This window comes from Lissotriton vulgaris, chromosome 4_1 (genome assembly GCF_964263255.1).
Source record: "Lissotriton vulgaris chromosome 4_1, aLisVul1.2, whole genome shotgun sequence".
Taxonomy (NCBI): domain Eukaryota; kingdom Metazoa; phylum Chordata; class Amphibia; order Caudata; family Salamandridae; genus Lissotriton; species Lissotriton vulgaris.
Window position 1 is genome coordinate 1,051,728,594 of NC_141691.1, and position 12,208 is coordinate 1,051,740,801.

Genomic DNA, 12,208 nt, shown 5'->3' on the forward strand with positions numbered 1-12,208 from the left:
AATTGTTTTTTTTGTTGTTTTTTTATTTTATTTAAGTACCTACATGTAGGTACCAATGCAGAGACTTAAATTTAATGTACATCATCTCCTCTGTAGATATCTTGCATGTTGTTTTCGAAGTCATTGTGGTATATGGAATCCATAACATAGTCTGTCAGGAAAGCAGAAACAGATCTTTTAAGCACTCCCTGAGAAGTCCTAGGGGATCATGGGTAGTCTATCCTGATCCCTTATGATGAAAAAGAGGTGTAAAATACACATAGGAGATAATATAGTGGGAGAAAGGTAGTAACTATGAGTAAACTTACTATGTAACAGAAAAAAAGTTGCACAGTATACTATAAGTCTCATTTTATAATATAATTATTTTGGTAATACTTCATGAATTACATATAAAAATGAATATTGTCTCAAACAATTTAAAATTATTAAATATAAATTTATTCCTCTGATTCTTTTTCATAATTTAATAAAACTTGTAACATAATATTGTCCGGTATTTCTTCATAATTATAAGTACGTGATTCCATTTGTTCCAAACATTCTAAAAACTGTTGGTCCAAAGAGTCATCCATGAAATCAACTTTATCTTTTTGCTCTTCTGGATTTTCCACCTTTACTTCGATAGAAGTAACATTTGATTGTTTTTTTCCTTCCATTTTCTTTCTGAAAATTGCATAAAAATTAACTATATTAGTAGAGTTAGGGTACTGTTGGGTTTAAGTTTAGACAGGTACTTTTGAGTTTTTAACAGTGAAGTAATTTTTGGGCAGTGTATGGTTTCAGGCAGGAAGTAGAACTATTAAAAAGTGCATGTGATGAAGCCTAAGTAAATTCATAATTATACCAGAGAAGCCTAACTCAATCCATAACTATTGCAGAGAAGTCTATCTCAATCTATAACTATTACAGAGGGATGGTATATAACTAACAGAATATTTTTTCTCAAATTAATTTAAAGTGCACAACATACTTCACTTTCCAAAATAACAACTTACCTTTGAGAAAGCAGTTGAAGTTGTCAGTGTTATTTCTTTTCAAATGTACTTCAGGAAGCAGTAGTCAAAATGGCTGTGTTTCCCTCTCTTCTTTTATATATATTCTTGTACATAACCAATCAAATGTCAGGAAATAATCGTAGAAAATGAAAGAAACTTTTTAATTGGTTGTAAATTCTAACATTTCATATGTGTTTTTGTCATGTAATTTACCTCAGGATATTTAGACAGGCCTGTAGCCTAAATGTCTCAATGGAATTCCACCAAATTTGGGCAAATGGTAGGGACTGCTATGTAGTAGGGCCTATTCTGTATTTGATGAAAGTGTCTCCAGTGGTTTTTCTGAAAATTACTTTCCCACCTTTTTTTATGGAGCGCTTACCGGTGCGCGCTCCCGTACGCGCACCGGCAGTGTAACGGGAGTCCTCCATTTTGTGTTTCGTTACAATCGAGACACAAGATGGAGGGCAAACAATGTTCGGTATGGCTAGAAGGGGGCACGGTAGAGACTTCTTGACCCTCTAGGTTTTCTGAGGGGGGCTTAGGAGGCTCATAATTTTTCGCGGGGGAAGCGCCCGGTACGCGCACCGGTAAGCGTACCGGGAAGCGCACTTTGGTGAAAAATTGTGAAAAAAGTTAGAAAAAGATAAACGTTTTGAATGATCAGAGGTAGGGTAGCTCTGAAAAGAGCTTTTGGTTCTGTGGTTGAGTTAGGTACCTACAAGTAGGTTCCAATGCACAGTCTTAAATTCAGGAGGAATATTCTATTTCCCTCATCTGAGAAGTGCACACCATCTCCTCTGTAGATGTCTTGCATGTTGTAACGCAAGTTGTTATTGTATATTGAACCCATTCCACAGTCTCTCATGTAAGCAGAAACAGATTTATTCACATGTTTCCGTGCTTTCTCAAATTGTGGACAAAATTGGTTGGACCAGTTCCATTTCTGTCTTTGGCATATATTTGAATATACCAAGGCAGTTTGTGGAAAAAGTGTCATCAATTGATCAAAGGTGTCCTTTAAGAGCATTTCCAGACCAACTCCAGTCATAGTGCCCAAATCATTTCCACCACAGTGCACTATTAAGAGGTCAGGGCTTGGCAGATGCAAAAAGGTTTTCACCAATGGTATCAGTTAATGACATCTCAATCCTCTCTGGCCAATCCACTTGATTTCCAGATTTGATAAATCAAGGTTGTGATAATTTCTGCTTGCTGCATACCTTTGAGCCCAGTGGATGTAGCTATGTCCAATAATCCATACAGAATACATGATGTGAGAAGGTTCTGGTGCAGTCAGATGAAGTGTGGGAATGAAATGGCAGTTGGAACAGTAGGAGTTTACAAAAAAATAATTGTGGAGTTTCACTGCTCTTGAATCACAAGCAATGATTGGTGGATTCAGATAGTTGAAAACTGAAAGTTAGGGTGCATGGTTGTGTTGTGTGGAAGAAGCAATTTGAATGGTTAAAAAAACAGTCACTAAAAGCAATAATACCCTGGATAAGCTGGTGTATTGAGAGGTCAAACATACTTGCTGAGTTAATTTGCAACATTGTACAATAAACCTTTGACCCTGAGAGTTCAGTTAGGAGGGAGTTGCTATGGTAACAGATAGAAAGATCTGAGAGGGGGAAGGGTGTTGGTTTGAAAATAGTGAGGGAAGACTTTTGATTGGTTGAATTAAGGCATATGTGTACAAAGTTAGAGATTGTCTATGCCAGTCTTGGTTTCAGTGTATTGAGTGCACATCTTTTGCTCTGCTAAAGAAAAATTGGTGTGTGTGTCTGACACTGTTTTCAATCTTCCAAAGCATTTGTAAAGGTAAGAAATGATTTATTTAATTAAGATAGAGACTTGTTTGCTCTATGGAGAATATTTGGAAGCAGATAGTTATGTTTCAGAAGTGAAATTGTATGCTAGTATATAGGTCCTGTGTTGTGTTTCTAAAATGTTATACAAAAAACGATTTTGGGTGCAAATGAATGGTATTTTCATTTGGCCCTTATTTATGATTGCCTTATGCAACTGGTGCATCACTTTATACATGGGAAATAAGTGACGCTCTTGTGGCGCAAGGCCTTCATAAATAAGGCCCAGAGTTTGTTGGCTGTTGATTTGTTATTTGCTTTTTGATAATATTTATTATGAACATTTGCAAGATAGTGGATTTGTATTTTGGGACACAGTGATGTTTCAAAGCTGATATTGAGTGGTTGTACATATGTTCTGCGCAGTGTTTCTTAAATGTTATTCAAAAAACGATTTTGGGTGCAATTCATTGGTATTTTCATTTGGCGCTTTTTTATGATTGCCTTGTGCAGCTGATGCATCACTTTAAACATGGGTAATAAGTGATGCACTCGTGGCGCAAGGCCTTCATAGATAAGGCCCTGAGTTTATTTGCTTTTGGTTTGTTTTTGGCTTTTTGATAATGCTTGATATCAACATTTGCAAGATAGAGGATTTGTATTTTGGGAAACAGTGATCTTTCAAAAGTGAAATTCTGTGCTTGTACATAGGTTCTGAGCAGTGTTTCTAAAATGTTATTCAAAAAACGATTTTGGGTGCAAATCAATGGTATTTTCATTTGGCCCTTATTTATGATTGCCTTGTGCAGCCGGTGCATCACTCTATACATGTGAAATAAGTGACGCTTTTCTGGTGCAAGGTCTTCATAAATAAGGCTCTGAGTTTCTTTGCTCTTGGTTTGTGCTCTGCTATTTGATAATGCTTGATATCAACATTTGCAAGATAGAGGATTTGTATTTTGGGAAACAGTGATCTTTCAAAAGTGAAATTCTGTGCTTGTATATAGGTTCTGAGCAGTGTTTCTAAAATGTTATTCAAAAAATGATTTTGGGTGCAAATGAATGGTATTTTCATTTGGCCCTTATTTATGATTGCCTTGTGCAACCGGTGCATCACTTTATACATGGGAAATAAATGACGCTCTTGTGGCGCAAGGCCTTCATAAATAATGCTCTGAGTTTTTGGCTGTTGATTTGTTATTTGCTTTTTGATAATACTTATTATGAACATATGCAAGATAGTGGATTTGTATTTTATGACACAGTGATGTTTCAAAGCTGATATTGAGTGGTTGTACATATGTTCTGCGCAGTGTTTCTTAAATGTTATTCAAAAAACGATTTTGGGTGCAATTCATTGGTATTTTCATTTGGCGCTTTTTTATGATTGCCTTGTGCAGCTGATGCATCACTTTAAACATGGGTAATAAGTGACACACTGGTGGCGCAAGGCCTTCATAGATAAGGCCCTGAGTTTATTTGCTTTTGGTTTGTCTTCTGCTTTTTGATAATGCTTGATATCAACATTTGCAAGGTAGAGGATTTGTATTTTGGGAAACAGTGATGTTTCAAAAGTGATATTGAGTGCTTATACTTAGGTTCTGGGCAGTGTTTTTTAAATGTTATTCAAAAAACGATTTTGGGTGCAAATGAATGGTATTTTCATTTGGCCCTTATTTATGATTGCCTTGTGCAACCGGTGCATCACTTTATACATGGGAAATAAATTACGCTCTTGTGGCGCAAGGCCCTCATAAATAAGGCTCTGAGTTTGTTGGCTGTTAATTTGTTATTTGCTTTTTGATAATACTTATTATGAACATATGCAAGATAGTGGATTTGTATTTTGGGACACAGTGATGTTTCAAAGCTGATATTGAGTGGTTGTACATAGGTTCTGCGCAGTGTTTCTTAAATGTTAATCAATAAACGATTTTGGGTGCAATTCATTGGTATTTTCATTTGGCCCTTTTTTATGATTGCCTTGTGCAGCTGATGCATCACTTTAAACATGGGTAATAAGTGACGCACTGGTGGCGCAAGGCCTTCATAAATAAGGCCCTGAGTTTATTTGCTTTTGGTTTGTTTTTGGCTTTTTGATAATGCTTGATATCAACATTTGCAAGATAGAGGATTTGTACTTTGACTTTTAATTGTATTTTGACTATTAACTCGGATAATTAGTGCCACCCCTCTGGTATTTCCACATTGATTAGAGCAGAGGAGGTCCTGAATCCACTTTTGGTTCTTAAAAGCAACCTTACATTCTTGCTGCTCAAGGTGAATTTCTTCTAGGAGAAAAATATGGGCCCCTGATTTATTAAAAAATTCACAGATTCTATTAAGCTTCCTACCCTTCCTCAACCCGTTTACGTTCCAACTTATTATTTTTATTTTATTAGAATTGTTGGTCATAATGGTGGGAAAGAATATCTAATGAGCAATTCAACTCCAACCCTTGTGTTTTCTCTGTTTAAAACTTGCTTCATAGCTATTTCGGACTTTATGGATACATGAGGAAAATATTTTCTCTTTACCAATCCCACCCCCCTCCACCTCCCTCCTCCCCCATTTGAGGAACCCCCCTTTTGAACCTTGGCGATCGTATCGCCATTTGAAAGCCCTATCCCTCATCTGGATTCTGCCTAATAAATGTCAACTATGTGGTCTATTTCATCTTCTTTTTTTATATATATATATATATATATATATATATATATATATATATATATATATATATATATATATATATATATATATATATATATATATATATATATATATATATATATTACCTACTGGCGGTCGCCAGTAGGTAGTTATAGTTAGGATTTTTTTCAATGTTAAATCTCAAAATTCTATTTGGAATAACTTTTGCGCCGGTTGACGAATCTGCCTGAAAATTTCCTGAAAATGGCCTCGCGGCGTTCCGGTCCTTCCCTGAAAGTTTGGGGGGGATTTGTCAAGCGGGGGCCGAGATAAAAGGGGGGTCCCAAAACGCGTTTTCCCCATGTTAATTTCCATAGGGCGGTCGATTTCACTTTTAGCCCGAACGGCTGAATGGATTTCCACCAAACTTGGCAAAATTGTAGGGACTGGTAGCCCGATGTGCCTTTGCTATGTCTCAAGATATGTGCTCCAGTGGATTTTGAGTAATTAATGTTCAAAAAAATATATATATCTGTAGCCGCGCTCCGGTACGCGCTCCGGTACGCGCACCGGGCGCGCCACGCGACTTGCGCGCAGAAAGCTGATTGGCTCTTAGTTGTCTGTAAACATTCTAAACAGTCCGGAGCGGCCGCCATCTTGTCTATCGGTAAAATCTAGTCATAAGAGGTGGCAAAAACAAAGGGGGGAATTGACCATAAGGGGGTAGGGTAGACCCCCCCTGACCCCCTAGGTTTGATATGGGGGCCATTAAAGGGCCCCGTGGGGCCTCCCAAAATTTTTTTTTTTTTTGCGTTTTTCGCGGGGGAAGCGCCCGGTACGCGCACCGGGGAGCGCACCGGGGAGCGCTCCAAGGAGGGTACTTTGGAAAAATAATCACTTTAAAAAATTGTATGTTTATTAATTGTTTTTTTATTTTTTGTAAGTACCTACATGTAGGTACCAATGCAGAGACTTTAATTTAATGTACACCATCTCCTCTGTAGATATCTTGCATGTTGTTATTGTATTTCTTGTGGTATATGGAAGTTATAACATAGTCTGTCTGGAAAGCAGAAACAGATCTTTTAAGCACTCCCTGAGAATTTCTAGGGGATCATGAGTAGTCTATCCTGCTCCCTTATGAAAAAGAGGTGTAAAATATACATAGGAGATACTATAGTGTGAGAAAGGTAGTAACTATGAGTAAACTTACTATGTAATAATAGAAAAATAGTTGAACAGTATACTATAAGTCTCACTTTATATTTTAAAAATTTTTCGTAATACTTTATGAATTACATATAAAAATGAATATTGTCTCAAACAATTTGAAATTATTAAATATAAATTTATTCCTCTGATTCTTTTTCATAATTTAATAAAATTTCTAACATAATATTGTCCGGAATTTCCTCATAATTATAAGTACATGATTCCATTTGTTCCAAACATTCTATAAACTGTTCATCCAAAGAGTCATCCATGAAATCAACTTCTTTTTTTTGCTCTTCTGGTTTTTCCACCTTTACTTTGATAGAAGTATCATTTGCCTTATTTTCTCCTTCCATTTTCTTTCTGAAAATTGCATAGAAAATAACTATATTAGTAGAGTTAGGGTACTGTATACCAGAGAAGCCTAACTCAATCCATAACTATTACAGAGAAGTCTATCTCTATCTCTAAGTATTAAAGAGGGATAGCATATAACTAACAGAATATTTTTTCAGAAATTAACTTAAAGGGTACAATATACTTCCATAATAACAATTTACCTTAGAGAAATCAGTTGAAGTTGTCAGTGATATTTGTTTTCAAATGTACTTCTGGAAGCAGTAGTCAAAATGGCTGTGTTTCCCTCTCTTCTTTTATATATATTCTTGTACTTAACCAATCAAACGTCAGGAAATAATCGTAGAAAATGAAAGATACTTTTTAATTGGTTGTAAATTCTAACATTACAAGTGTGTTTTTGTCATGTAATTTACCTCAGGATATTTAGACAGGCCTGTAGCCTAAATGTCTCAATGGAATTTCACCAAATTTGGGCAAATGGTAGGGACTGCTATGTAGTAGGGCCTATTCTATATTTGATGAAAGTGTCTCCATTGCGTTTTCCGTAATTTACTTTCCCCCCCTTTTTTATTGTGCGCTTACCGGTGCGCGCTCCGGTGCGCGCACCGACAGCGTAACGGGAGCCCTCCATTTTGTGTTTCGGGACAATCGAGTCACAAGATGGAGGGCAATCAATGTTCGGTATGGCTAGAAGGGGGCACAGTAGAGACTTCTTGACCCTCTACGTTTTCTGAGGGGGTCTTAGGAGGCTCATAAAGGTGAAAACAAAAAAAAAATATGTGATATTTTTCGCGGGGGAAGCGCCCGGTACGCGCACCGGGGAGCGTACCGGGAAGCGTACTTTGGTGAAAAATAGTGAAAAAAGTTAAAAAAAATAAACGTTTTGAATGATCAGAGGTAGGGTAGCTCTGAAAAGAGCTTTTGGGTTCTGTGGTTGATTTAGGTACCTACAAGTAGGTTCCAATGCACATTCTTAAATTCAGGAGGAATACTCTATTCCCTTCATCTGAGAAGTGCACTCCATCTCCTCTGTAGATGTCTTGCATGTTGTAACGCAAGTTATTATTGTATATTGAACCCATTCCATAGTCTCTCATGTAAGCAGAAACAGATTTATTCACATGTTTCCGTGCTTTCTCAAATTGTGGACAAAATTGGTTGGACCAGTTCCATTTCTGTCTTTGGCATATATTGGAATATACCAAGGCAGTGTGGGGAAAAAGTATCATCAATTGATGAAAGGTGTCCTTTAAAAGCATTTCCAGACCTACCCCAGTCAATGTGCCTAGATCGTTCCCACCACAGTGCACAATTATAAGGTCAGGTTCTGGCAGATGCAAAAAGGTTTTCACCAATGGTATCAATTGGTGACATTTTAATCCTCTGTGGCCAATCCACTTGATTTCCACATTTGATAAATCAAGGTTATGAAAATTTCTGCTAGCTGCATACCTTTGAGCCCAGTGGATGTAGCTATGTCCAATAATCCAGACAGAGTACATGATGTGAGAAGGTTCTGGTCCAGTCAGATGAAGTGTGGGAATGAAATGGTAGTTGGAACAGTAGGAGTTTACAAAAAAATAATTGTGGAGTTTCTCTGCTCTTGAATCACAAGCAATGATTGGTGGATTCAGATAGTTGAAAACTGAAAGTTAGGGTGCATGGTTATGTTGTGTGAAAGAAGCAATTTGAATGGTTCAAAAAAAGTCACCAAAAGCAAAAATACCCTGTATAGGCTGCTGTATTGAGAGGTCAAACATCCTTGCTGAGTTAATTTGCAACATTGTAAGATAAACTTTTGAACCTTACAGTTCAGTTAGGAGGGAGTTGCTATGGTAACAGATAGAAAGGTTTGAGAGGGGGATGGGTTTTGGTTTGAAAATAGTGAGGGAAGAGTTTTCATTGGTTGAATTAAGGCATATGTGTACAAAGATAGAGATTTTCTATGCCAGTCTTGGTTTCAGTGTATTGAGAGCACACCTTTTCCTCTGCTAAAGAAAAATTGGTGTGTGTGTCTGACACTGTTTTCAATCTCCAAAAGCATTTGTAAAGGTAAGTAATGATTCATTTAATTTAGATAAAGATTTATTTGCTCTATGGAGAATATTTGGAAGCAGATAGTTATGTTTTAGAAGTGAAATTGTATGTTAGTATATAAGTCCTGCGCAGTGTTTCTTACATGTTATTCAAAAATCGATTTTGGGTGCAAATGAATTGTATTTTTATTTGGCTTTTTTTATGATTGCCATGTGCAGCTAGTGCATCACTTTAAACATGGGTAATAAGTGATGCACTGGTGGCGCAAGGCCTTTATAAATCAGACCCTGACTTTGTTTGATGATATTGAGTAGTTGTACATAGGTTCTGCCCAGTGTTTTTTATATGTTATTCAAAAATCGATTTTTGGGTGCAATTGATTGGTATATGCATTTGGCCCTTATTTATGAATGCCATGTGGAGCTGATGTATCACTTTAAACATGGGTAATAAGTGATGCACTGGTGGCGCAAGGCCTTTATAAATCAGACCCTGACTTTGTTTGATGATATTGAGTGGTTGTACATAGGTTCTGCCCAGTGTTTCTTACATGTTATTCAAAAATCGATTTTTGGGTGCAATTGATTGGTATATGCATTTGGCCCTTATTTATGAATGCCATGTGCAGCTGATGCATCACTTTAAACATGGGTAATAAGTGATGCACTGGTGGCGCAAGGCTTTCATAAATAAGGCCCTGACTTTCTTTGATGATATTGAGTGGTTGTACATAGGTTCTGCCCAGTGTTTCTTATATGTTATTCAAAAATCGATTTTTGGGTGCAATTGATTGGTATATGCATTTGGCCCTTATTTATGAATGCCATGTGGAGCTGATGTATCACTTTAAACATGGGTAATAAGTGATGCACTGGTGGCGCAAGGCCTTTATAAATCAGACCCTGACTTTGTTTGATGATATTGAGTAGTTGTACATAGGTTCTGCCCAGTGTTTCTTATATGTTATTCAAAAATCGATTTTTGGGTGCAATTGATTGGTATATGCATTTGGCCCTTATTTATGAATGCCATGTGGAGCTGATGTATCACTTTAAACATGGGTAATAAGTGATGCACTGGTGGCGCAAGGTCTTTATAAATCAGACCCTGACTTTGTTTGATAATATTGAGTAGTTGTACATAGGTTCTGCCCAGTGTTTCTTATATGTTATTCAAAAATCGATTTTTGGGTGCAATTGATTGGTATATGCATTTGGCCCTTATTTATGAATGCCATGTGGAGCTGATGTATCACTTTAAACATGGGTAATAAGTGATGCACTGGTGGCGCAAGGCCTTTATAAATCAGACCCTGACTTTGTTTGATGATATTGAGTAGTTGTACATAGGTTCTGCCCAGTGTTTCTTATATGTTATTCAAAAATCGATTTTTGGGTGCAATTGATTGGTATATGCATTTGGCCCTTATTTATGAATGCCATGTGGAGCTGATGTATCACTTTAAACATGGGTAATAAGTGATGCACTGGTGGCGCAAGGCCTTTATAAATCAGACCCTGACTTTGTTTGATGATATTGAGTGGTTGTACATAGGTTCTGCCCAGTGTTTCTTATATGTTATTCAAAAATCGATTTTTGGGTGCAATTGATTGGTATATGCATTTGGCCCTTATTTATGAATGCCATGTGCAGCTGATGCATCACTTTAAACATGGGTAATAAGTGATGCACTGGTGGTGCAAGGCCTTTATAAATCAGGCCCTGACTTTGTTTGATGATATTGAGTGGTTGTACATAGGTTCTGCGCAGTGTTTCTTACATGTTATTCAAAAATCGATTTTTTGGTGCAATTGATTGGTATATGCATTTGGCCCTTATTTATGAATGCCATGTGCAGCTGATGCATCACTTTAAACATGGGTAATAAGTGATGCACTGGTGGCGCAAGGCTTTCATAAATAAGGCCCTGACTTTTTTTGATGATATTGAGTGGTTGTACATAGGTTCTGCCCAGTGTTTCTTATATGTTATTCAAAAATCGATTTTTGGGTGCAATTGATTGGTATATGCATTTGGCCCTTATTTATGAATGCCATGTGGAGCTGATGTATCACTTTAAACATGGGTAATAAGTGATGCACTGGTGGCGCAAGGCCTTTATAAATCAGACCCTGACTTTGTTTGATGATATTGAGTAGTTGTACATAGGTTCTGCCCAGTGTTTCTTATATGTTATTCAAAAATCGATTTTTGGGTGCAATTGATTGGTATATGCATTTGGCCCTTATTTATGAATGCCATGTGGAGCTGATGTATCACTTTAAACATGGGTAATAAGTGATGCACTGGTGGCGCAAGGCCTTTATAAATCAGACCCTGACTTTGTTTGATGATATTGAGTAGTTGTACATAGGTTCTGCCCAGTGTTTCTTATATGTTATTCAAAAATCGATTTTTGGGTGCAATTGATTGGTATATGCATTTGGCCCTTATTTATGAATGCCATGTGCAGCTGATGCATCACTTTAAACATGGGTAATAAGTGATGCACTGGTGGCGCAAGGCTTTCATAAATAAGGCCCTGACTTTCTTTGATGATATTGAGTGGTTGTACATAGGTTCTGCCCAGTGTTTCTTATATGTTATTCAAAAATCGATTTTTGGGTGCAATTGATTGGTATATGCATTTGGCCCTTTTTTATGATTGCCATGTGCAGCTGATGCATCACTTTAAACATGGGTAATAAGTGATGCACTGGTGGCGCAAGGCCTTTATAAATCAGACCCTGACTTTGTTTGATGATATTGAGTAGTTGTACATAGGTTCTGCGCAGTGTTTCTTACATGTTATTCAAAAATCGATTTTTGGGTGCAATTGATTGGTATTTGCATTTGGCCCTTATTTATGAATGCCATGTGCAGCTGATGCATCACTTTAAACATGGGTAATAAGTGACGCACTGGTGGCGCAAGGCCTTTAAAAATAAAGCCATGAGTTGCTATTGTATAAACTTAAATATGTTGCAATTTATTGTTTATATTGTTTGCTTTTTAACATTACTTTGTTGTTTGCTAATAGTGGTCTTTAATTTGTTTTTTTAACAGAACAACAGATTCAAATCAACTTCTGAAAAGGAAGCAAAAATGCCTTCAAGGCAAAGAAATATCAAAAATACCATA